The sequence below is a fragment of the Parus major genome, chromosome Z, assembly GCF_001522545.3.
Source record: "Parus major isolate Abel chromosome Z, Parus_major1.1, whole genome shotgun sequence".
In the NCBI taxonomy this organism is placed as follows: domain Eukaryota; kingdom Metazoa; phylum Chordata; class Aves; order Passeriformes; family Paridae; genus Parus; species Parus major.
In genome coordinates this window covers 28,495,655-28,520,103 of record NC_031799.1, presented here as the reverse complement: position 1 = coordinate 28,520,103, position 24,449 = coordinate 28,495,655, and the positions used below count along the sequence as shown (strand labels likewise).

Sequence of the window (24,449 nt, the reverse complement as noted above, 5' to 3'; positions counted from 1 at the left end):
CATGAGTTTACAGAATGCAATGACAAATCAGACACGACCTTTCAGTTTGGAAATTAACTTTATTGGTATTTGCACAGGTGGAAGGAGAACTATATTGGAAACATAAAGTCCCCACAGATTATGAGCACAAGCTCCTTTAATGGTATGCCAGGTTTTTTTTCACAAAAAAAATCACAGGAATTTAGCAATCACAGGATGCTTTTTTAAAGTGTATCTTGTTAATACAGTTTTCTGTCTCTTGTAATGATTTGATGGGGGAGAGGATTGTTTGGTTGATTGGTTTGGTTGTGGGTTTTCAATTATTTTTTTTTGTCTGAGTTAGTGTTTTCTCAAGTAGTGTATTGAAGAAGGAACTTTCTGGGTCACATCCTCACCATTCTGTAAGGCAATAAGTCATTCAATTCACAAGAAACATACATGGCAGGGCTCTCAAGTATTTTGTTAATATATCTTTATTTTTTTATGTTTATTTTAACACTACAAATATAAAAGTTTCCCCCAAAATATTCCCTTCAGATTTTAGAAATTTGGAGAGGTGTTTATGAACTAGAAAACATATTATATTTTTTAAATGTTTTCTTAATGCTCCTAATGCTCTAAAGATTTTTACTGCTCCTGAACCTGAACTTTTCAATATAATAACATGGAATACAGATAGGAAAGATTTATTTCAGTAGATATATCAGTACATACATCTAGCAGAAGTTAATGTAATAAAGAAGTCCCCAACAGACTAATTCTTCTTACCAAAACAGAAACCTTTATTTTGATTTAAAAATTACAAACTTTAGCAACTGGATTTTTTTTTCCCTTGAAAATAAGAGAAGTTCCACTAGCTTCAAATAAACAGATAATATTTAATTATAAATTAAAATGTTTGGTTTTTTGTATTTTTTTAATGATGTGGCTAGTTTTGGAGCAGATTAAACCCAGTTATACACCACTGAAATCTAAAAGGAAAAATGAGAACCATAGTTTCCACGGGTAGCTAAAATTAGGAGACATTGTGACCCCCTCTGGATATGGGAGATTTAGAAAATGGCAGGAACTTTTAATTTGCTTTACTAAACAAAGGTCACAGAAAATAAATTTTTCTGAACCCAAAGTCACTCCAGTTCATGGAGAACAGGTGGTAAACAATTCTGGGTTTAAGACCTTAAATTCTTGGTGCTTCTTTAGACTGTGGCTGGATTTATGGAGAAACTCTGAGACAATGCAGTCTTGTTATGACTTTCAAGAGCAGAAAGTCTGACACCTAAGAAACATTCTGTAGAATAACTTTATTTTATGGCCACTGAGAATTGCTACTTGGAACACTTAAAACTGTCAAAATAAACAACAACAACAAAACCAGAGACAAACAAGCAAATTAATAAATCAAGACCAAACTCAAACAAAATCTAGTGCAATAAACAGACTTTATTTAATGAGAAAGCAGATAATGTAGTTGTGTGACAGTTATGTGTAGTATGTAGTTATATGTGTGACAGAAAGTTATGCCTAAAGAGTAAGAAGAAAGTTGATTATTGAATTTTGATTCAAGTTTGGCTTTATCATTACAAATTTACAAATATTGTGTAAGAGAAAAACTGAAATTAAACCACCATATCTTTTCTTGTGTATCTTAAGCATAAGCATCTAGTGTATCCTTGGCAAATGGGTGGATTCAGACAAACTGATTTTCCTAACATGAATAAACTGATCTTTTATTCCCACTTACAATTTCCATTTGTTATTTGCATGCTCTTTATATACATTTGCATCACCTCTTCATTAATTCTGTTCTCTAACCTTTGTAAAAATTTCTGATTTTTCAAACTGATATGTTTGAAAATTTGACTGCTGTCTCATCTTGAACCTTCTGTTTTTCTGATGAGCTCTTCACATTCCAGCAATTCTCTTACTCTGTGTTAAAAGTGCCTATCTGGTTACACCTGTCTGAAACTGTTTTCAAGGTGTAGAACCTTGTTGCTTTCAAGTGTTCAGATCGTCCAGTTGTGAGCTCATTGCTGTTGGTAGGATCAAGCTGACATATGCAATAATCACTCTTGATTTCACTTTGTCAGAATGACTTTCAATTGTCAAAATTAGGGAAGAATTGGAATTCATCTCTCTATTGAAACACTTCTAATCTGTAACTAGCCTAACAACAAAAAATTTGCAAGTTCCTGTCCAGAATCATAGGAACATAAACACTCTCTTTAAAATATAAATACACTCTTTTGCTTTAGAGAAAATGTTTTCTGATTCTCCTTTCTTGAGCTGCCCAAGAAAGGAGATTCGGTCCTTGGATTTTCATATTAACCTCTTTTTCGCTAATTGCCCATCTGCTGGTTGGCAGATTCTGCCAATCTGCTGGTGTCACAGAAGATGTCTTTAAACTGATTTTTCTGGTCTTTGCTTGTTGCTATTTATTCCTGCTTGAAAGATAATTCTTGATACTGAGGACCCAGTAGGAAGTTGCTGCTGTTTTCCAGAAAAATGTTATTATATTGACAACTGTATGTGAATATGAAGAAATTTCCCTGAATAACACCAAAGTTGATAGTGGTTATATGGTGTTTAAAAAAAATAAGTAACTAAAAGAAGCAGCAACATTAATTAATTGGTTAATTGAAACAAATTATCATCTTCCACTCCCATAATTACATTGTGAGTGGAAATCATAGTGCTCAAAGTACTTCTTCAGGATGACTGCAGTCTCTGATTAGATCCATTACAGATCTGTTCATTCCTCAAACAGAGTAAATGACAACAAGAGAAAGTTGTCATCCTTCTAAATTATCAACAATAGATGTACACGCATATTTATACCTGTATTTCTCAGAGACTTGCTGGCAATAGAAGAAGACAAATGCTAAATAATTCTGCCTTCTCCTCAGGACTGTGTATGCTTATGATTTGAGACATCTTTTTCTTTTACTCCAGTCTTTCCTTCACCGCTGTTTTCTTTGATTACACAGATAGAGCCCAGATATTTCCAACTTTCTGCCCCAATTCAACTCTACGCAGACAGTCACATTAAATTTTTCCATCATAAAATTATGGTTTGACAATTACAAGCATATAAATTGTTTCTCTTGCCTATAATGAAGGACAAAAGCTAGTTACCTATTGAGGTATATAATTTTGAGATGACTGTGTCTTAACTACAGATTCTGAAATAATAGAATTGCACAAAATAAAATTTCTTCTTCAGAAAGAGCTGAACAAAATATACCCCTGTGTCACTGGCACCAATTCTTAAAGTGAATGAAGTATTAATGGCAGAGTTTAGACTTTGTCACAGCAACTTATATTATCAGCTGTTTTTCTGGCCTTCATATCTCTTTTTTTCTATCATAAGTTAGCAATGCCTTCTGTAAGCAACAAGGTATCACTCAAGGAAAGTTGTCCAGACACTACAGTAATCATAGCACACCACACTTTTATGCTTCTACACAAGTTTTGCAGGACATGACAAAGAAAAAACTTAAAATTCTCTGATTTTCCTAGAGCAGACTTTAAATACGCTTATGTATTTGTTGAATAATTTGATAAATGGCAAATGAGCTGTACATCTAAAAAGGCTATTTGAGACAGGGAGATAATTTAGCAACTGTGCAGTATCGGTAAAGATAAGAGGATAGTAGTTCTTCATTAACCAGTTGTTTTGCATACAAAGTACTTCATCCCACATTTTCCTGTGTTTTAAGGAAGGGCAGACATTTTAGCAGTGCTGTCCTGTTGCTAGAAGGCCACTATTAGCAGCAGGTTTCTTTACAGAATAAATCCTTATGCAACAGTAAGTAGGCAGTTGTAAGTAAACGTGTTCCCTGCCACCCGCCCCCCACCACCTCCTGCCCTATCACATTAAATATCTTCCTCTACTGTACTTGCAAACTGATTACTCATAGATACCCGAGGTATCTAATAGATGATCAGTTAGGAACTTTGACTCTGCTGTACTTCCTTCAGGAAAACTTTGTTAATCAAAGAATTGTAGAACGGTTAAGTCTGAGAGGTACCTCTAGAGGTGACTTTGAACACCCTCCCCTGCTCAAACAGGGTCTTTTATTGCTGAAGTCAGTCACCAAAATTATAATCTCTCATAGAAAACCTCTAGGTCAAGGCAGACCTTGCACTAAAATATCTGGGTGCCCTAAGTTTCTAAGAACTGAAAACAAGTTTTGTTTATGGAAGCTTTGATATAACATGAAAATGTCTGACTCTTGCTGATGTAATTCAGCTAGATTCATCAACAAACTCCATTAATGTTTCCTTCTGTGCTTTTAATTTACTTACAGTAGACAGAATTTACTTACATTACATATATGCTAAAAAATGTGAAAATGCAAGATGCCATGAAATGCCACGGTTTAGACTTGTCAGTATTAGCCCTATTTTGGACATTTACATGGAACTTTAAAGTAATTTTCACACAGCTAAGATTTTTCTCAACATTATTCACAGCTTTAAAAGAATTAATTGGAATTTGATTACACTTTGTACCATTTCATTACATCATAAGAGAGAAAACCCAGCTAATGGATGTCAACTGATTACCTTGGCAGGAGGAAAAATTAAACTGGAGAAACTACTGATACATGTTTCATTTCTGAAGCATTTTGTACTAGTAACTCTGGATAATCATAAATATTACCATTAGTTATCAGCCAGATAGCCTAAAAGGCAGACTAAATCACAGATCACTCTGGAATATGGATTTGTTACCGCTAAATAAACTGTAGAGCTGTTAGAGCTGAAGACTTTAACTAAGGGTGCCTTCTACATCCTTCCTTCACCCATAACACCTCATCGCTAATATAGTTCGGAACACAAAAGCAAAATAAACTTCTGTTCTAGATTCTGAAAACACAGGAGATTTTAGGTTGTGGTCTTCAAAGAGGTTTATTTGAACATTAATCTTCCCTCTAATTAAAATCTTCGGTTTTTGTTCATAGTTAACCATTATACCTGCTTTAGAGACAGTTATCTAAGAAAGTTAAGATAAATAGTGCTATTCAGGTATTTTATTTCACTCCATGTCAACTGCTTCTAAAATGTCTGGTCAGTCTAGACAGAGGCCTGTGCTTAGTTCCAAAATTTATAGGGTAAGAACATCTAAAAAACTTCAAGATCAGTCTGATGATAGTATTGAATATAATTTTAATTGCTTCCTTATGTGGCATCATATGCTACTTTATTTTTTAATCATATAATGGCATGTTTCAACAGAAGGGCAATGTTGCTTGTTAATTTTATAAAGGAAATGCTTATGAACTTTTTTTTGTAAATGAGTAGACATAGGAATTCATTATATGGTTTAGCATGCATGGCAGTGTTCAGTCAAAGTTTGGACGTGATGATCTTGGTTATGACTTGATGCCTTCCCTTTTCCAAACTTAATGATTCTATGATTCAATGAATTTCATTATTGTTAAGTCATAAATGAGCAATTTAACTCTTTAGTTTATAAACTGGATGATTATATCATAAAGTCTAAAATAGCATACACTTTTTTACACATGTTATACAATATTACCACATCTTATGTGTGTAATAGGATCCAACAAAATATATAGGATAATTACACTGGTCACAAAGCAATTTTTATACAGAATTAGGCCAAGAGCTCTGTTTTTCCAAATTTTTTAGTGAAGCATGAAAACAGAGTCATGGACTATCTTGTTGGTTGGAGATTAGGAGTTTCTGAAGATATGCTAATGAGCTAGCTATAGCACAAATCAATTTACTTATTTTAATCATGCTTGGATCTCTGAAACAGAGACAAAATTTGCATTATTCATTTTTCTCTTGATTTGGTAATTACAAATAACTGTTTTAGATATATATATATATATATATAAAAAAAATTCATGTTAGTATATATATATCATACCAAAAAACATATTTGCAGAAACATTGTTTTGAACTGGACTGTGTTAAGATTGTAGTTATACCTATTTTGTTTTCATATTAATTAATTATTATTAATATTAATAATAATAATATAAGTATTATAAAATTAATATTTTCCTCTGGGAAAGAGCAGCTATTTATTCATTTGCCATTCCTGCATTTTTTTTTCCAGTCAATAAACAGAACACAAGGTGCCAAGTTATCTTTGCAAGTGAGTTTCCTCCATTTAAATAGATACCATTTTTTAACTTAGAATGACAAACTAGTGAATGTTTCATGCCTATGTGCTCTGTCAATAGCAAATAATGAAATCTTTAGCCAGGACAACTGACAAAGCTCAAAATTTTTGAGAAGACCCTGCAGTTCTATTATGATCCTAGATTTGCTGCAAAGGGAGATTAAAAAAATAGGATTTGCAAATGTGAAACTGGTCCCCTATTTAAAGTTTTCCTCTTCAAAGATTTAACCTTTTTTTTTTGCCTTTAAATGCACTGGGAATTTTTTGAATGTAGTCCCAGTTATGTTGACTAGCCAGACCCCATGAATTTCTCAGAGTACTCAGATTTCCACTGTGGTTTTGTAGGAAGAGTTGAATCACACTGCTGTATCATAACTAGAAGAAAGCAATTTTTATAGAGGAAAGGGGAGTGGATACTATGTAAGTAATGAGGAGATGGAAATTACTAGTGTTTTAGCAGTTAGCTCAGGGAACATCATATCCTAGTGTTTCTTCAGATGTTTTTCACTTGGTGACAGTATTTTGGATATATTTGGAATAAATTAAATTCTTCAACTCATAAAAATATACTTTTCATAGATCTTTTTAAAAGTTTCAGCAGACTAATTCTGCCTTTAGAGGGAAATATAAGTACACTTCTTATGTCTCTTTTTTCTGCAAACGCTTATCCAAGTACATTACTTTAAATAGAAGACTCACCTCTTTTGGTAGAGCATGAGTATAAGAGAATGCTCACTATTAAGGTGTACGTGGTCTCTGTCTATATAACCTATTTGGTACATAGTGAATGGATTTCATATGCGATATCAAAATGCAGGGAGAGGTACAAAAGTGCGTGACCAGCTACATATTTAAACTATGTATTTCCACTGTCAATGCACAGTAAAATGAATAAAAAAAAAAATCCATTTTGACTTTTCTGAACTCTTTCCGCTTCTTTTTTCTTCAGTTTTGAATACTAGAATGAAATTGTATATTAAGTACACAGGTTGCAACGTACAGCCTTTCAAAACCTCACCAGGGAAGTACATTCTCATACCCACAAAACACAAGGCACTTTGTTCTTGTGCTTCATTTACTACAGGACTAGAAACAGCTTTCTGTCCGATTGCTTTTTTATTTATAGAACTACAATTAGCATCACTGTTCACAGCGCTGGGTAACTTTCAGTGTCTGTAGGGATGGTCAAAATAACATGGTGTGAAAGAAAGTAAATGCCAGCTCTGGGAAGGCCTTTCTCCACACTGGTGGAAGCTTTGTATTTCAGATACTTTGAAAGTAAATTTCTTCAGATTCCACTTTTTCTGGTTGGGAGAATACTAAATAATGAAAAGCACAAATCATCAACATAGGCCAATGTGAATCATTATTAAAGAAAGCACAGACAAAAGTTTAAGACAAACTTAAGACAATGCACGATTGAAGCAGAAATGTAGGCCATTCTCACATGATAAGCAACTTTGTTTAGTGAAACAAGTCTCATAAATATTTAGCAGGGTCATACACAAGTTTAACAAGGGTAGGTGCTGGATTCTGCACCCTGAATGGGTGCAACCAATAGCCTTGGTTGAGTGAATAGATGGGGGAACAAGTGGCTGGAGAGCACCACTGCAAAAAGTAACCTGGGGGTCATGGTCTGTGGCAGGTAGAACCTGAATCAGCAGTGCCCTGGCAGCCAGGAGGGCCAACTCTGTCCTGGGGTGCATCAAGCACAGCATCACCAGCGGGGCAAGGGAGGGGATTGTCCTGCTCTGTTCTGAGCTGGGGCAGCCTCACCTCCAGTGCTGGGGGCAGCTCTGGGTGCCACAGTATATAAAAACATTATACTTAGAGAGCATCTAAAGGAAGGTCACAAGGATGGTGAAGGTTCTGGAGGGGAATCTGTATGAAGAGTGACTCAGGTCACTTGAGGTCTGTTCAGCCTGGAAGAGACTAAGGAGAGACCTCATTGGGGTCTTCAACATCCTTGTTGGGAAGTGGAGAGGCAGACACTGATCTCTTCACCCTCAAGGACAAGTCTCAAAGGAAATGGCTTCAAGATGAGTCAGTGGACGTTTAGGTCAGATAATAGAAGTTTTTCACCCAGAGGATGGTTGGGCACTAGAACCAGTTCCCCAGGGAAGGGGTCCCAGCACCAGCCTGACATAGTTCAAGCAGCATTTGGACAATGCTTGTGGGCACATGTGACTCTTGGGAATGGTGCTGTGCAGGAACAGGAGGTGGAGTCAGTGATCTTGATGGATCCCTTCCAACTCAGCATATTCTATGATACTGTAATTCTATGACTTACTCGGTGGCTTACTACATCATATGATTCTAGTAAGTGAAGACAATCTTTGAAACTTCCTTTTGTGCTCAGAATTTTTCCTTTTGCTTAATCCTTCTTTGAAATGTAATGATCAGTTACAAACATATCTCAGTTGTTGCGGTTTGCTACATCCATTCACATCACTTAGGCCTACTGGAGTAGGAGGCATGTCTTACCACCTTATGACCTTACCAATCTCTACAACTACCTGAAGGGAGGTTGGCAGCCAGGTAGGGTTCAGTCTCCTCTCCCAGAAACAGGACAAGACGACATAGTCTTATGTTATTCCAGGGGTGGTTTAGGTTGGATGTAGAAGGAAGTTCTTCACACAGAGGGTAATTGGGCATTAGAATGGGCTGCCCAAGAAGGTGGGGGAGTCACTGTCCATGCTTAAGAAAAGACTGGATGTGGCACTTGAGGCCATGGTTTAGTTCACAAGGTGTTGTTATGTCATAGGCTCGATGATTTCAAGTCTTCTCCAACCTAGTTGATACGGGATTCTGTCTCTTTCTGCTGAAGGCATGTCTTCTTTTTCCTGCTTAGTAACAGCAAAATAAAGAGGCGAAAATATTTGTTAGGCTCTGATGAAGAGCATCCTGGTAGCACTGAATAAAGGACCAACTGCATTGGTGTTTATATGCCTAGGTAACTGACACTGAGTTGATGAGCCAGTAGAAATATCTACAAACATTTTTCCTTTTTTTTTTCTGTTCATTAATGTTTTTAAAAATACAGTCTTGCTGTTCTTTCTGTCTGTTGCTTGAGGACTTATCAAGTGAACAAGTGTTTTTTGCTGAACAAAAAATCATTCAAGCTTTATTTTTATTTTAACTAGAACACCAATTTTCCTTCCCTGATTTCTTCTTAGTAAAATCATACACAAAATAATTTAATAAATCTAGCAGTTCTTACATCCAGAAAACAAGTACAAGCCCTTTTAAAACACCCTATGTAACACAGAAAATGTCCCAACTAAAAGTACATCATCTTATCCCAAGTTTGTCCTGTTCTTTTCTCTACCCTCTTTAGAAAAGGGGCTCTGTGTTTGTGTATGTGTGTGAATGCATGTGTATAAAGACAATTCATGTGATGTAATGAGATAGTGATTTAGCTCTTGGTAGCAAACTTTATTGTTTCAGTTCATATTGATAGTACTTGGTACATTGTTTAATGTGATGAAAGCAAAATTACAGGAAGAAACCTCCATTATCACTGTCATCACTCCATTTTGCCACCTTGGGAATCAGCATGCAAAGAAAGATGACAGTATTCTTTCAAGCTATACTTTTTAAATAGTCTTTGCTCAAGTGAGTCCACAAAACCAGCTTTTTCTTACTACAGAGTCCACAGGCACAAACTGTTATAAATGCCCTGAGATTTGGCATATTATTTACACAGAATTAGACAAATACTGGGATTTCTATCTCCTTAATTATGTGAAAAGATGCGGCAATCATATAATTTAATCTAGTATCTTTCTGATCCCAAGGTCTTTTCTGTTCTTGAAAGGACAGCTAATACCTTCTACTACTGCACCTGAAGACCCCCAACATGACATATTTGTGACCTATTTGTTAGTCAGGTTAAGACAGTGACCATTTTCTTTCCTTTGATGTGCCACATCCTCAAAATCTTAAAGAAAAGCAGCTTCCAAATTCTAGCTGTAAGTCACCTCCTTCTGAGACCATTTTTACACCTTGCAGAACCAAAATGAATTGGATCTAGGCAGGGACAAGTGGAGTAATGCATAATCAACCAAGCACTTAGGGACAGAATGCTGTATCAAGAAGAAATATTCAGTGGGATAACCTGTGTTCAGAACTGCTCCCTGCCTCAGTGCCTCCAGCTTCTGAAGGATATTCTCTGGAAGAATGTACATGCTGGATGCAATCAAACAATATGTAGCTTTTGTACAGTATTTTGCTACTTCTCAATGTGTTGAGCAAGAATTTGCTGACCTGTCTGGGATCTCAAAAAATACAGATTATGAAATATTATGCATATACACACACACACACACACACACACACACACACACATATAGATATATATATATATATATAAGCACAAGTGTGAATTCTGGAATGGAAAGTGGAAGGATTTGGAGCTAGAAAAGGCTCATGACGGAGGTATTTAAGGGAGAGAATAAGGCAGATCTGAAAAAGAGGAAATGAATGAAAGAGAAAACAAATGAAAAGGTAACCCAGGGTTTTGGAATGCCAGGGAAGCTGACATTTGAGAAAGAATAGATTTAAAGAAAAGAAAGTACAGTTACTTGCCAGAGAGAAGGGAGGCATTAGAAGATGAAAGAAGTAGATGATTCTGGAAAGACGCTATATGTGATTGGTTTTACGAGAATGTAAAGCTTCACTGGGAGCAAAGAAACATCTATGTTGCAAAATCAGATTTCACAGAAACAAATACAGATGAGGGAAGTAAAAGGAAGTCTGAAGAAGTCCTCTATTTACTTTTTCTTAAGCATACCTATCTGCAACCTGAATATGCAGAATGTACTTGAGATTAAGAATATTAAACATGTTGCTATTGTTCTACAAACACTGGAGTTAAATTTTATTCCTCCCATTGTGTCCTTTGTGCCTTCTCAGAGAAGGAACCAAATGAGAAAACACCAGCAAAATCTTAGCTCGTGAGTTTGATGGCTACCAAATCATGTTTGGGCTAGCTTGTGTCTATTTAAAAAAAAAAAAAAAAAGGAAGAGTCATTGAAATGTATTTGATTCAAAGACAGGTGTCTGCTGAAGTTCCTAATTAAAGGATTGTAATTTTTATAATAGAACTTTTGAAATATTTTTTTCTGTTGAGAAAAACCCATTGTGACTAATATGTGATTTCCCTCACAGGGTTAGTCTAATGTGTAAAAGTGCTTTTCAACATTGAAAGAAAAAGGACTTGGCATCCAAGCTTGTTAATAATCTGGATTCAATACAACAGATTTAATCTTTCCATTCCTTTTTCATGAATAACTTATTTGGCTAAAATATAGATTTTTTTCTCATGGTCCTAATTTCTGTTTTAATTGAATTGCTGAGAATGAAAATGATCAGAGAATGTTGTGTGGTGAGCAGATTTGTTTGGATAATGTGGATCTAACACCTCTTGTTCTGCATAAAATACACAGTCTTCCATAAAAGGATGTGGTAGTACATAGCTTCTATACTACATTCTGTAATGGTAAATGTTCACTGGGCTTGCATTTAGTGATTAATAAATGCAATGGGAGGAAACATAAACTGAAACAATGAAGAGGTAATATAAACAGGATCATTATAAGGAAAATATTTTTATTGTTCCAGTGAAAATTCAGTAATCTGTTTACACAGGTCAGTCAAAACCATACTGTAATAATGTTTCCTCCTGATATCATATTTAATGGAATTTTAAATATTTTGTACTTAAAATTGAAAATGTGGTGAATACAATGCTTACAAAAAGTGGTCAATTAGTAGGATTCAGACTTCAGGCTAACACTAAATACTTCTGGATGTTTTATCTAGATTGACCTGCCATTAAACCTGCAGCTTCCTCTGGAGAAACTTCATTAAAAAATGAGAGAATAACTTGTTTTTCCATAAAGTCCTTTACTTAAACATAATTATGTTATGTTAAAAATATGACACCATTTTTTGTAATGGGGACACTTACCCACTAGTCACAGAAACTTTTCTGTATTTTTAACTAGGAAATACATTATGTGAAGTTAACTGAGGAACTGAGTGAACTGAGGAAAAAAATTACTTTGTTTGAATCTGTATTCAGATCAGAATTTAATAGATTCAATGGAAGAGGTTTAAACTTGGCCATCCAAGTTTACTTAAAGCCAAGACAGATTATGACAGGGTTGTCTCTAGCAAAAAAATATCCTTTTGGTACTGTAGATATTTATCTATGCTGTTTCTGAAATATTTATGGGCTTACAGCAATAATAACATTCAAATACTAACTGTAGGGTATTTTAAGAGTGAGATGCTGAAAACAATCTTTTCTTTTTATTTTTCCTTTTCACATTCTATCTTGCAAGATTTTTAATGCAGCATTCTGCTGGGAAAATACAATTCTTGCCTCCCAGTGCTTGTCTGTGGCCCTTGATTTACCAGTAGAAAGGAGACAACATGAGAGGAATGGAAAAACACTCCCCCCATCAGATGATTGAGCAGCTTCTTCCAAAACACCCCTATATTCAAGAAACAAAAAGTTCAAGACTGGGAAATAAACTTAAGACTTCTCATCTTCCTCCCTCTACCCCTGAAAGCCCAGCACTGCCATGTAAGATGTGTTCTGAACCGCCTTGATTATTGCAGGAGGGAACATTCACATAAATGAGATTTACCAGTTTTTGTTAGTTTGGGAGACCCCCAGTTTTCTAGGCAGCATTCCTGGATACTTTTTCAGTAAAAGAAGCTATGTAAACTATCCAGCAGTGAGTGTCTCTTTAGAAACCAGAAGTCAGTGTTCAAGTCTAAGATTAAAAAATCTTCCATTTCTGTGAATCAGTTATGGTACTAGTTATCTTCCTCTTGTTCCTGAGTTTTAAACTATGTTAATTCTGCTACTTACTAGTATTTACATCAAGAAGTGTATCAAGATTTAGATCAAATAGTGTTATACAGACAGTGATCTCTGACCTATGGGTGCAAAACATTGCCTTTAGTCTGCCTAGTGGATGTTGAGAAACAATTAGATAATCATACACACTAAGTAATGTATGAGGTCTAATTTTTGGTTTATTGTTGCAAAAGATGCAAACTAACAAACTGACATTTGGATATTAGTTTTCCTTTAGTGAATTCCATTTTCCTTTGCTGAAATTAAAGAATATTTCCAACATTCTAGACATAGCTCTCTGCTGCCGTCCTTAAAATATAGTGGTACCTTCTACATTTTGAATCCAGAAGAAAAAATAGAACAAAAAACTCCATCTACTGCACCATATTCAAACTGATGACAAATCTTGAAAGAGACCTCATGCACCTGTGTGCATACCTACATTTAATATGTATATAGACACAGGCATGATTTTCAAGAACAATACCACTACACTGTGTTCTATAGTTTAAGTATTTTCTTTCTGAATAAATATCAGAGTTCTCACACCATCTGAGATACTCCAAATAGTACAGAAATAAAAGACAAAGCTGCCTCCTCTATCTATAAATCTTATTTACAGCTTTCCCTATACGAGCTGCTGTTTATTTTCAGTATGTGGCACACACTCTAGTGCACGTTGACAAAGTTAATTCTGCTTCATCATCTCCAAGCCCCTGGAGATTTCCATATGCTTTGTGACTAATTACTGGCCTCTTGCTTTTTCCACTTAAAAAAATAAATAAATAAATAAATAAAAATAAACAAAAGGCCCCCAAATCCCAACCAAAAAAACCCCAAAGAATGAGTACAACAAGTTCTTCCCTGACAAGCAGAAACAATTAAGCCTAGTTTGCTCTGAGTTAATGTGCTACATCACCTTATTTCACCACTGTGCTATTTTGAGTCTATGGTAGATCTATGGTTTGGGGTCTGTGGTTCAGTCACACCAATTAATAGACTGGGACAAGTGTGAGAACCAGCCTGCTCATCTCTCTAACATCTATTTCCATTGATGAAAAATTAGAACAGGGCTTAAGACCTGTAGGATAAGAGACCTTAATGCTTTGCAATGGACTTAAAATGTGCTGGCACAAGAAGTTGTTTGGGTACCAGGTGGATCACACAAGTGTATAAAGCCTCATCTACTTCAGACAGCAGGGAAAAAAACAGCAGATGTGGCAAAAATGATCATAAAGAGCTGCACTGAAAATTACTTTTCTCTCCATACCTTTGTCTCTAACTACTGAAGTTTTGTAAGTTAAAAGACGCATATGAATCAAAAATATTTACAAAATAAAGACTACTACTGGACAGTGTCTAGTGAGGTACTAAATCACCATTGAAAAGATGCATACACAAACTGAATTAGGAGAATAAATTTTTGCATATAGATAACACGTTATAGATAACTTGTCTAGTAGTGTTTTATTAACCTTAATAATAGGAACTCAAAGCATCTGCAATCTAAAAATAAGAATTTTCAAGTATCGGGATGGCAACTCAGGTACATTCCTCATGATCATTTTGTAAGCCAATGCCTAAAATATATATTAATGCAGTTTTGTGACAAATCACCTGTTAGATTTCAGCTGACAGCTTGCCATACGATAATCATAAATAACTGTAAAATACGGCTATCACAATGTATGAAGAAAAGGAAGGGAGAGACTATAGAGCAACCCTTTTGATACACCTCTCCGGCTGCCCCTCGTCTTCCTGATTTTGCTGTGTACTGATCCAATGGCCACTGGTTCCAGTTGTTAATGGGATATCCTACTCTGTTAAAGAGCTTTGTGAGATGCTACTTACCAGGACTGCAAGAAACAACACAAGGCAGAACAGATGAAAGGAAAATAACACTCCCCACTATGAATAGCGTACTGTCTAATAAATGAAACTCACAAGCCTGAGACATGAAGGCCTGTGGTTGGTCTTTTGCAGAGCTAAGGTAGAAGTTACAGAAGAGTACGGTCACAGGTAAGTATTTAGATGAATAGCAGGCAAGATGACTCATTCTGCTTCCTCCTTTTCTACAGTTTTTGATATTTAAACCTGCACTCATAGCTTGCACTTAAGATTTTCACTGCTGGTTCACAGCCTCCATGAGAATACTGAAAACAGCTGCATGAGCAGGAAGAATAAGATTTAAACAGTTAATCTGGAATGACAAGATGCATATTTTTTTGCAGACCTCTGAATATATGACACTTTTTTTCCAATTAAAAAATCTTCCTTTCGCCACAAAACCCCCAGCAAAAAACAAAAAATCCACCTCTCCGACACTCCAACATTACTATCTTCCAAGCCTAGTTAAGTACTATCTTAGATATTGTTAAGTGTTTTGCAGGAAACATTTAGAAGTTTATAAAGTGTGTAGGTAGATTTCCAATTCAGTGCTGTACTAACCATAGTGTAACATACTGCTGCAATCTTGGCAGAAATAGAACCCCACTCTAGAATGCTGTGTTAATTTTTTTTTTAAGTTTGGGGGAAAAAAATCTACTTTGATGAGTAGTTTGTAACAGATTAATTAAGCTTCCCGTTGTGTTTTCTGCTCTTAGTGTTAAAGGAGTATTAACAAACTACATATATAGGTTAATTATGTGTATGTGTACACTCCCATCTTAAATAGAAAATTTATGCTACTGATAATAGATGTGGATATGCAATACAGCATAATATACAGTGGATATGCAATACAGCAGCAGAAATATGCAGTTTTAATTATTCTTCATGAATTTAGGTTAACTTCAATCTGTTTTGTTTGAAAAACAAAACCTAATCTTTTAAATATTGAGATCTGGTTTCAATATTTCCATAAATAGAAATACATTTATTCCTAATGTGATGCATTTACTTCTGATTGACTGAAGGAAGAGCTACACAACCTGCTTATGACTCTAAAAAAATGCAAAGCTAAATGTAGTCCTCAAACATATCATCCATGTTGTAATACAATGTGAAAAATACAAATGGGTTTATTGCTCAACTCTTCAATGTCATGCAAGGATCACAGGATGAAGAGCACTAAAACAGCTAAGTTACTTGTAAGAACTGCTGGGACATAACATTAAAAGCTGAAATATCTGTGTAGTGTTGCCATTTCAAAGCAAACACAGCCTTGAAGACATTTCAGTCAAGGGGGCAAAGGTGATAATTTAAGTCTTGTTTCCTTTAGCAACATTTGTTTCAACAAAGACCAAGTAGAATTTTGCCCTGTTTTTGATTTGTGTTGTACTTTGAAGACACTGCTGCCTGTTGAAAAGCTAGTCTTTAATGGAACAGTTAGTTCTTTTTGACAAGATAAAAAGTAATCATCGGTGCCACATTTCATATATTTACCTTCTCATACAAAGTAATTATTGTACAAGGTTACTTGGTATTTTAAACGATACTATTTGGAAAGCATTAGTGTTCTTCTACGTGTGAGATTATTTGGGTGACCATTTTTCATGGTGTAACTGGCAGGATCAAAAGAAGACAGCAATTTATAGGCCTTGTAGAGAACAAAGTTTATTTTCCCTTTTGTCAGCCTTCGTGCTGGCAGCACTAGCTTCCAGAGGATGATAAAACACGATTATATGATAGAAAACACCCAAATCATTCTCCTCTGCAGAAAAGGAGCAATGACCTGCAATGACCTTAGCAGGTGCCAACAAGACCGACTTGAAGATTCAGGTGCTACTCAGCTTGATGGAGTTGCAGTCAGCCAGTATGGAACTCGGGACAAGATGCACCACTCCAGCCAACAGTGCACTCGCAGCTTTTTCATTCCACCAGGAAAGCCAGCTTTTTCATCATCACTGTTGATGGGCTCCCACCACCATAATGCCTGATGAACACTTACTGTGTTTATACTGACTCCCATTTTACACAGCTTGACTGGCGTCACAGGGGGTGTATCTTCCAGGCTTCCAAAGACACCTAGAAGCTCCCAATGAGGTTTTCCAAAGCACTTTTTACCTAAATCCTACTGATTCCACCTACTTCCTATGTGCTGCTCCTTCTCTTCAGAGGACAGGCTAGGACAAGGTTAAGAAGAGTTGGGACGGACCCCAATGTTTTAGCCCAATGTTACACCACCGACTTCGCCAAGCAACATGTGGCGTCACTCCGCATGGAACCTGACCATTCCTCAGGAGGAAAATCTGAGATTTGCCATACACAAAGATGACTGAAAATAAAATATCCCTCTGCCACACTGTCATTCTGGCACACCGCTCGCGGACCGGCACTTCTGGCACAACCCCGGCCGGTTTAGCCATGTGGCCGCGAAGGCACACAAGAAGTTGAACATTTCAAGTGCGGCGCAGGCCGCCCGCCCAGGAAACTTCTGCGAGGCCGGGCCGCCGCCCCGCCGCTGCGCCCCCCGCCCTCCCGGCCCGGCCCCTGGTGACGTCACCGCCCCGCCCCCGGCGCCCGGCCGCGCGCGGGTGTGCGTGCGGCGCGCGGCTCCGGGGCTCGGCCGGCGCGCGGCCCGGGTTGGGGCGGGCGCTGCCCGGATCGCCGCTCCGTACCCCCCCCAGCCTGCCCGCACACGCACAGGCGCGGACATCGGCGGCACGCTTTCCCCGGCTCTTGGGGCCGTACGGATCCTGTCATCCGCACAGCGTAAGAGGATTAAAAAAGAATAATCACAAAAAAAAAACCAACCCAACAAAAAACCCCAAAAGCGCGCGCACAGACACACACACAAAAGCGCAAACAGCCATCCAACCCAAAGCCCACAACAAACCCACGAAACGGGAGAGCGTCGTCTCTACCGGTGCCCCCACGGCGTCCCCCTTCTTCCCCAGAGGAGCGAAGCGGAGTGGTGGGGGACGATTGTTCACGTTTCGACTCTCGGGGACGGTTTCTGGGAATTTTTCCCCAGTCTGCCCTCCCCACTCCGCCCGCCCTGTGCCCTCTTCTCTCGCTTTTGTTTGCACTGCACTTTTTGTAGCAAGGGGGGGGCGGGAGAGTGGGTGGGAGACCTCCCTTTTATTTGTAGCGAAAGAATCGGCTAGAAAAGACGAAGGAAGAAAAGAAAAGGAGGAAGGGAAAAAGAAAAAAAAAAAAGTGAAGGGGGAAGGAAGAAGGAGAGAGAGGGAGAGAGCGAGAGAAAGGGAGGAGGAGGAGGAGGAGGAGGGGAAACGGAGCAGCTAGCTCGGGAACAGAGAGCGCGCCCGGGAGCAGCAGCACCCGCCGCAGGAAGGAGAAGAGGAGCAGAGCGGAGCAGAGCAGCGCGGAGGAGAGGCGGCGCTGGCAAGAGGAGGCAGGCGGGGACCTGGCTCTTCTGGATGCTGGATTTTCGGACTCTCGCTGACTCTCTCCTGCTCCCCGGCGCCGCACTGTGAGAGACACGCACGAGCGTCAGGCAGCAGCGGCGGGGCTTCGCTCGTAGCTGCTGCTGCAGCTGCTGCTACTGCTGCTGCTGCTACTTCTGCTGCAGCAGCTGCAGCTGCTGCTGCTGCGGGGCTCGGATTAAATTGGCCACCCCGGAGCCGACCGGGAGCAGCGGGAGGAGGTGGCGGCGGCGGCGGCGGCTGGAAGCAGCGGCAGGCGGGCGGGCAGCGGCGAAGGCTGCTGCTGGGACCGGGGGAGCCAGCATGACCAGGTAACTGCCCCGCTCCTGACCCATTTTTCCTCCGCCGCCGCTCCTTCTTTGCCGCCTCTTTAGGCGCGCTTGTGTGTGTGAGCACAAAAGTGTGCGTGTGTGCGTGCAGCCCGCACACATGTCCCTCACACACAACTCTGCCGTGCGTGCCCCAGGGCTGCCCCCCGGCCGCTTCCAGCCCGCTCCCCGCGCCTCCCCGCCGAGTCTCAGCCTGGCGGCGAGGCCTGTTGGGGGAGCGAGGGGAGCTGCGGTACGGGAACGGGGGATGGGGCAGGCAGAGGGCGATTGATGGATCGGAGTCGACGTTTCCACTGAGTGCCGCTGTACGCGGGCGGGGTGAGTGGAGTACGGTAATTGCACACTGTCTGTTTGCTTTGGCGAACGAATTATTAATATTAATTGTTTTATTAATTCTGACGGGTTCGGAGAAGGGGGAAGGTAGCAGGGGTGAGAGACCAGGCGTCTGCCGCTGGAGACGGGGCTTGGGGGTGAGCGAGTACGGACCCCAGGCGCCGGTCCGAGCACGGCTCCCTCCTCCTCTCCTCCTTATCCTTCTCCTCCTCCTCCTCCTGCTGTCTCTCGGCGAAGCAGGGAGGCACGGAGATGTGAAGCTTTTCACAGGTTAGGCTTTTAATTTCTTTGTTTACTCTCGCGAAGCCACTTGAAAGGAAGCACATCGGGCTGGAAACTCAGTTTTCCGAGCTCTTGCGAAGGGGTTCTTGAATTTGTTCTGCAAACTTAGCAGCTCCCTCTGCGCCGTCTGGTCGTGCAAGGAGGCACTCCTTACTGCTGCAACCGGGCTCTCCCAGACTGGCAGATAAAACAGTTGTTTTCTTGCAATGAATCCCTTATTTTGCCTTTTATTTATTGCTCTCACTTCTCGACAGAGCGGTATTCATTCCAAGTGATTACCACTCAGCTTTGCATGTATGGCTTTTGAATGTCCGCTTCTCCTTGTTACTTCTCCAGAACTGCTGTCATATGTATTTTATTCTTTTGCTTGGCCTTTATACAATTACTGCCTCGTGTAAGGATGGCAGCTTCTTTACATGATTTTGATGTCCATATTCGCAGTTTTGACACACACAGAAGGGTTAATTTATTTACACAGAATAGTTAGGGTTTTATGTGCTCCTTCACTTGTCGCCTTAGACGGCGTTACACTGGGGATAAGTCTGTAGAGGCTGATTTACTTTCGAGTTTCTTGTTTGCAGACATGACTATTTCTGATGACACTTGTATTTTCTTAAACTTAGGATTAATGTGGGAAGCTGTGATTGTCTTCTCAGCCTTTAAGAGATTGCTTCCAACATACCTTTTGTTCAAGCACAAGCAACTTCTCTGTAATGTTGGGACATTACTGCGAATTTTGATACAGAGACGGAAAAGTGTATATATCATATTTTTCCTTCATTTCGTATCTGCTAGTGGTTTAAAATGTTGTAACAGTCAGTGCTTTTTTTGCTTGCTGTAAAAGTGTATAGTAAATGACATCATTTTCTCCTGGGCTGGGTGCAAGGAATCCTACAATTCTTGTTATGAATGGAGCAACTCTGAAAAGAAAAAAAAAAAGATTCTCCCCTGTCCTAAATACAATCATATGTACTTGCATCTTTCTTTAGACATCAATTTTTTGATTGCTTCCTTAAATTCCCTCTCATGAGATGAGCTATTACTGCTTTTTTAATGTGTGAAATTGACAAACTGGTCAGTTTAATAAATTCAGCTGTCAAATTCCGCTCAGTCAAAATTGCTAAAAGCTGTACATATATTGGCATGGGGTTTTCAAGGTACTGAGTGTTACACAGAAAGGATGGATGTAATGAGTAGCTTTCCAGTTTTAGTTTTGTCATTTGTGTTAATATGGTGGGGTATATTTAGATGTGTTTCAGCGTAGAAAGGATGTATAGCTTTTCTGTATCCACTTAAACCAGTAGAAGCTTCGTTTTCGTAGAGGTCTTCTACTCTAAGAAGATAAGAAGAAATTCATTATGGTTTGTGTGTGCTATGGCAAGCTGATAGGAATGGTGCATGGAAGGAAAACGGTACCTTGGTATTTCTGGGTTTCAGGAATTGGTCTTAGGACCTGCTTTTAGACCCATCAGTCATACTACTTTTAAAATGAGCGCTAAAGAATAATGTGAATAAGTGTTTTGCTGTGATGGTTATGTAACTCAAACCACCAGCAGTCAGCGAACTCAATGGCTGTTAGTAAATCAGTGCTTAATCTTAGAAGAGGGTGTGCAAGAATGTACTTGGGGATGTGGTAAAGAACTAAGTATCTGAAGATTTAAGTCCAGTCAGCAATTCATTTGTAACATTGCCTTTTGCTTCTGCGTTTGAGGAATGCAGGGACCAAAACTACACAAGCTGAAGAGTAGGAATTCCCCTTCATCTGCTGCTGTGTGCTGAGCCACTAGGGGCCTGTATAAACTGCTCTCATAGAGCAGATACCAGTGCATGACATATGCTCACTTTCACCAGACATTTTTTACACAGGTGCATAATGTCAAAAGCAAAGTTGCCAGTTATTCATTCCTTGCTAATAAATGAGATATCAGATTTTTTTAAGAGGTGTGTACAAATTGCATATTATTTAGTTTTTATTTTTACCCTACTTCATCTGTTTCCCCTAGTCCTGTATTTTGTCCACCGTCCCTTCTTTCATGATTACTATGGGAGATGGGGATGAACATGACTTAGGAGGTGCAAATTTTGAGCAAAGTTGGATTTGTGTGGCTTCTGCATTTCATATTTCCTGTAAGCTGAGAAAATCAGATTTGTTGCCTGTGTGTTTTTTCTATTAGATTAGTAATGGTACTGTTCCATGCAAGTGTAGGGTTAAAAGATAAACTAAACAGGATTACTACAAGTCAGGAACAGACATAGATTGATGGTGTATTTAAACTAGCTTTGTAAGTGTTATGTAAGTTTGAGTGTGTGTCGGCTCCAAGGCTTTGGCTGGAGCGTAGTCAGCATTTATGGGACATGGGCTGAGGATGCACTATACATTCTTGAGTGTCAGTTTCAGAAATTTAAAATCCACCAGCCATAGCATTCTTAATAGACATTAAGCAATAAGGTCAAGTATACTTACACTGTTCCATTGTTCATTTTCAGTTTTTGAAACTGACAAGGCAGACAATTTGTAAAAGAGCACAGCTGAAATATTTGCATATTGGATTTCCTTCGAAATGAACTTCCGTTACTAAGCTCTTTGAGAATTCTCATTTGGAAGGATTTTCAAGCTGAATCACAGTAAGGTCATACAATCAAAAAGCAGTTTCCCTATGGTATGTTAATTTTTTAATAAGCTGTCTTTTAAAACATCAGAGTCTTACATATCATTCAGTGTTGGGCCAGTTACAGCAAGAGGGTTTTTTTGTCATCTTGCCGACAACAGTTGTGCAAATATTGGCTGAGCTTAATTTTCTGAAATGTGTATGTGTGCCTTAGGTAAAGTTTTGATGAAATGTAATGAAATCTGCTTTAGAGGTTTTCTCAAATGATAAATGTTGGTTCAAAAGTGTAAGTCTTGCTGCTTATCAGTAAACAAAGACAGTGGTTCCGAAATGCAGAGGATAGGCACTTCATTTGTGCTTTGGATATCAAAAGGAGTAATATGGCATGGATCTATGAATCAGTGTATTTCATTTTTGTATACAACTTGTGGTGATTTTGAAGCTTTTGTTCTCTAAGAAGAGTTGAGAAAAAGGTATCGATATTTGCTGGTTTAAGTTCAGTGTCAGTCACATAATGCCGTCCATTGTAACAGGACCTTGCTTTTGTTGTAATTCTTTTTAAAAACAGTTGTAATAGCTTAGTCAACATACCATATTTTTATGAAAGCTTTCAATTTCACATATTATGTGAATGGGCTTTATTTACTTAATCCTTGTATTCTTTGGAAAAAGCCTTAGATAAAGCCAGTTAATGAATGTATGCTGGCAAATTGTCAGCCTAAAGCAAGAATATATGTATAAAAATACTTCTTTGAATACTATCAGGAATTTACCAAGGAGGAGCAGAGAGGAAGCTTACTTTTCCTGGTGATCTGCTACGGTGAAGGTTGCAGTACAGCTGGAGAAATCTGATGATTTAGAAAAAGGTTTCATGAGAGTGCTTTACCTGTAAATTCCTTTCCAGAAAGCTTCACTTCACTGTTTTTTTTAAGACACTGGGCATTGATAGAACTGTATTTACTACTGCACAGTTTTAACTTACATTTCATAAGTTCAGATGACTTTTGGTAGTTTATTGATAATACATATCTTAAACATAGCATGTTTGTGTCTTCCTATAGGAAGTGGATAGCTAAAATGCCAGTAAGAGAAATAGAGAATAACAAAAATTTTTCGTAGGCAAAAAATGAGGTTAAATTGAATACAATATGTAATTCCTTATAAGAACTTAGTTATTATTCAGGTTCTTTCAGTTCATTCATAAAAGCGACAAGTTAAACAAAATACTATGAGCCTGTTTTTTAGCTACATCAGCAAGTATACATAGCCTATACTTCCCTCAGATTCCTAAATTTATCTCTTTAGGTGTCTTCTGTTTACATGCTGTGACAGGCTTCTTCATAATCTTAATATAACTGTTACAGAAAGAGAAAAACAAAAAAGACAATGTGATTATCTTGGAGTACAGTTTCAAAAGAGATAGAGGTTTTTCCTAAAATCAACTTCCATGTTTATACTTGATATCTGATTTCTGGTGGGGATTCTGTGTGTTCTTCTGAATACAAAGAATGGGCAGAAAATGTCCTCCTCAGTCAACAGAAAATGTTGGAATTTCAGGCACTTTGATTTGTTATACCAGAGGACATGCCCTAATAGCCTACTATCATGTCCTGAGCTTCTTCATATTTAGGCACAATGCAGTTATTTTTGTTTTTCAGCAATCTTCCAGTTAGTGAAGTCACTCCATGGGTATACAAATTAATTTATTAAATTTGCAGACAATCAAAATGGATGTCCTGGTTAGAGGCAACCGAACTGCTCGCGTATTGTTGTGGTCAGATAATGCACACGTTTTTCCCAAGCAGTATATCAAATGTTGTATATCAAGTTATGCCAGCAATTATATTGCTCTTTCTTTTACACTATTTATTGTTCTGGAAACTACATATCTATAAGTCAGGGTTCAGTAAATAGTGTGTAAAAGCTGTGTTTTTAGGTTGCAGAATTGGGTGATTCCTAAGAAGAATATAGTCAGTACTAACCTGAACAAAACAAATGCGGCTTAGATATAAATTTTCAAATAAATACACATTTCTCTAACAAATTTACCCAATCTCATTTTGGTATCAGCATCTCACCTTGGCTTTGGTTTTACCCAAAAATCTAGGTTTTTTGATACCTGCTTTGACTCAGCAAGAGAAAATTCAAATATATTCTTGTAGCAATGTCTTAGTCTTTCTGTTCTTCAGAAAATCACTGTTTGCTGAGTTTGAACACAGTAATTCTGCAACTATCTGTAGGCCATACTCTTTTTTATAAAGCTTTGCCAAAAAAAGCTGAATTTTGTGTTCAAGGAATAGACTGCGATTTCTGCTATCTTATTTTTTGCTTCCTCTACTTCTTTCTCCCTCGCCTTCCTTCTCATCACCACTCCTTTCCCTTTTTCCTATAAAACTGATGTTATTATACACAAAGATACATACAATTCTGTACTTTATCCCATTTCTTCATCTTCATGCCACAGAGAACAAGTTTATGAAGCAGATGCGTGTCACTGTTTCTAACCTAGAGACATGATTAATTTGTCTGTGTTCACCTGTATTGCTAAACTTCTGTTAA

At 38.3% G+C, this 24,449-nt stretch overlaps 1 protein-coding gene across 49 annotated transcripts in view; it reads left to right on the top strand.

Annotated features, from left to right (window-relative positions):
- Positions 1-24,449, top strand: part of PTPRD (protein tyrosine phosphatase receptor type D) — a 1,166,996-nt gene that overhangs the window by 778,724 nt on the left and 363,823 nt on the right. Inside the window, exon 1 of one of the 49 annotated variants that reach the window (XM_033520263.1) lies at positions 18,166-18,648. The exons of 47 other annotated variants lie outside the window; for them this stretch is intronic. The gene's annotated coding sequence lies outside the window, so the exon portion shown is untranslated. Of the gene's footprint in view, positions 1-18,165; positions 18,649-24,449 lie in introns of those variants that run through there. One more of the 49 variants, XM_033520295.1, reaches the window with a different exon arrangement.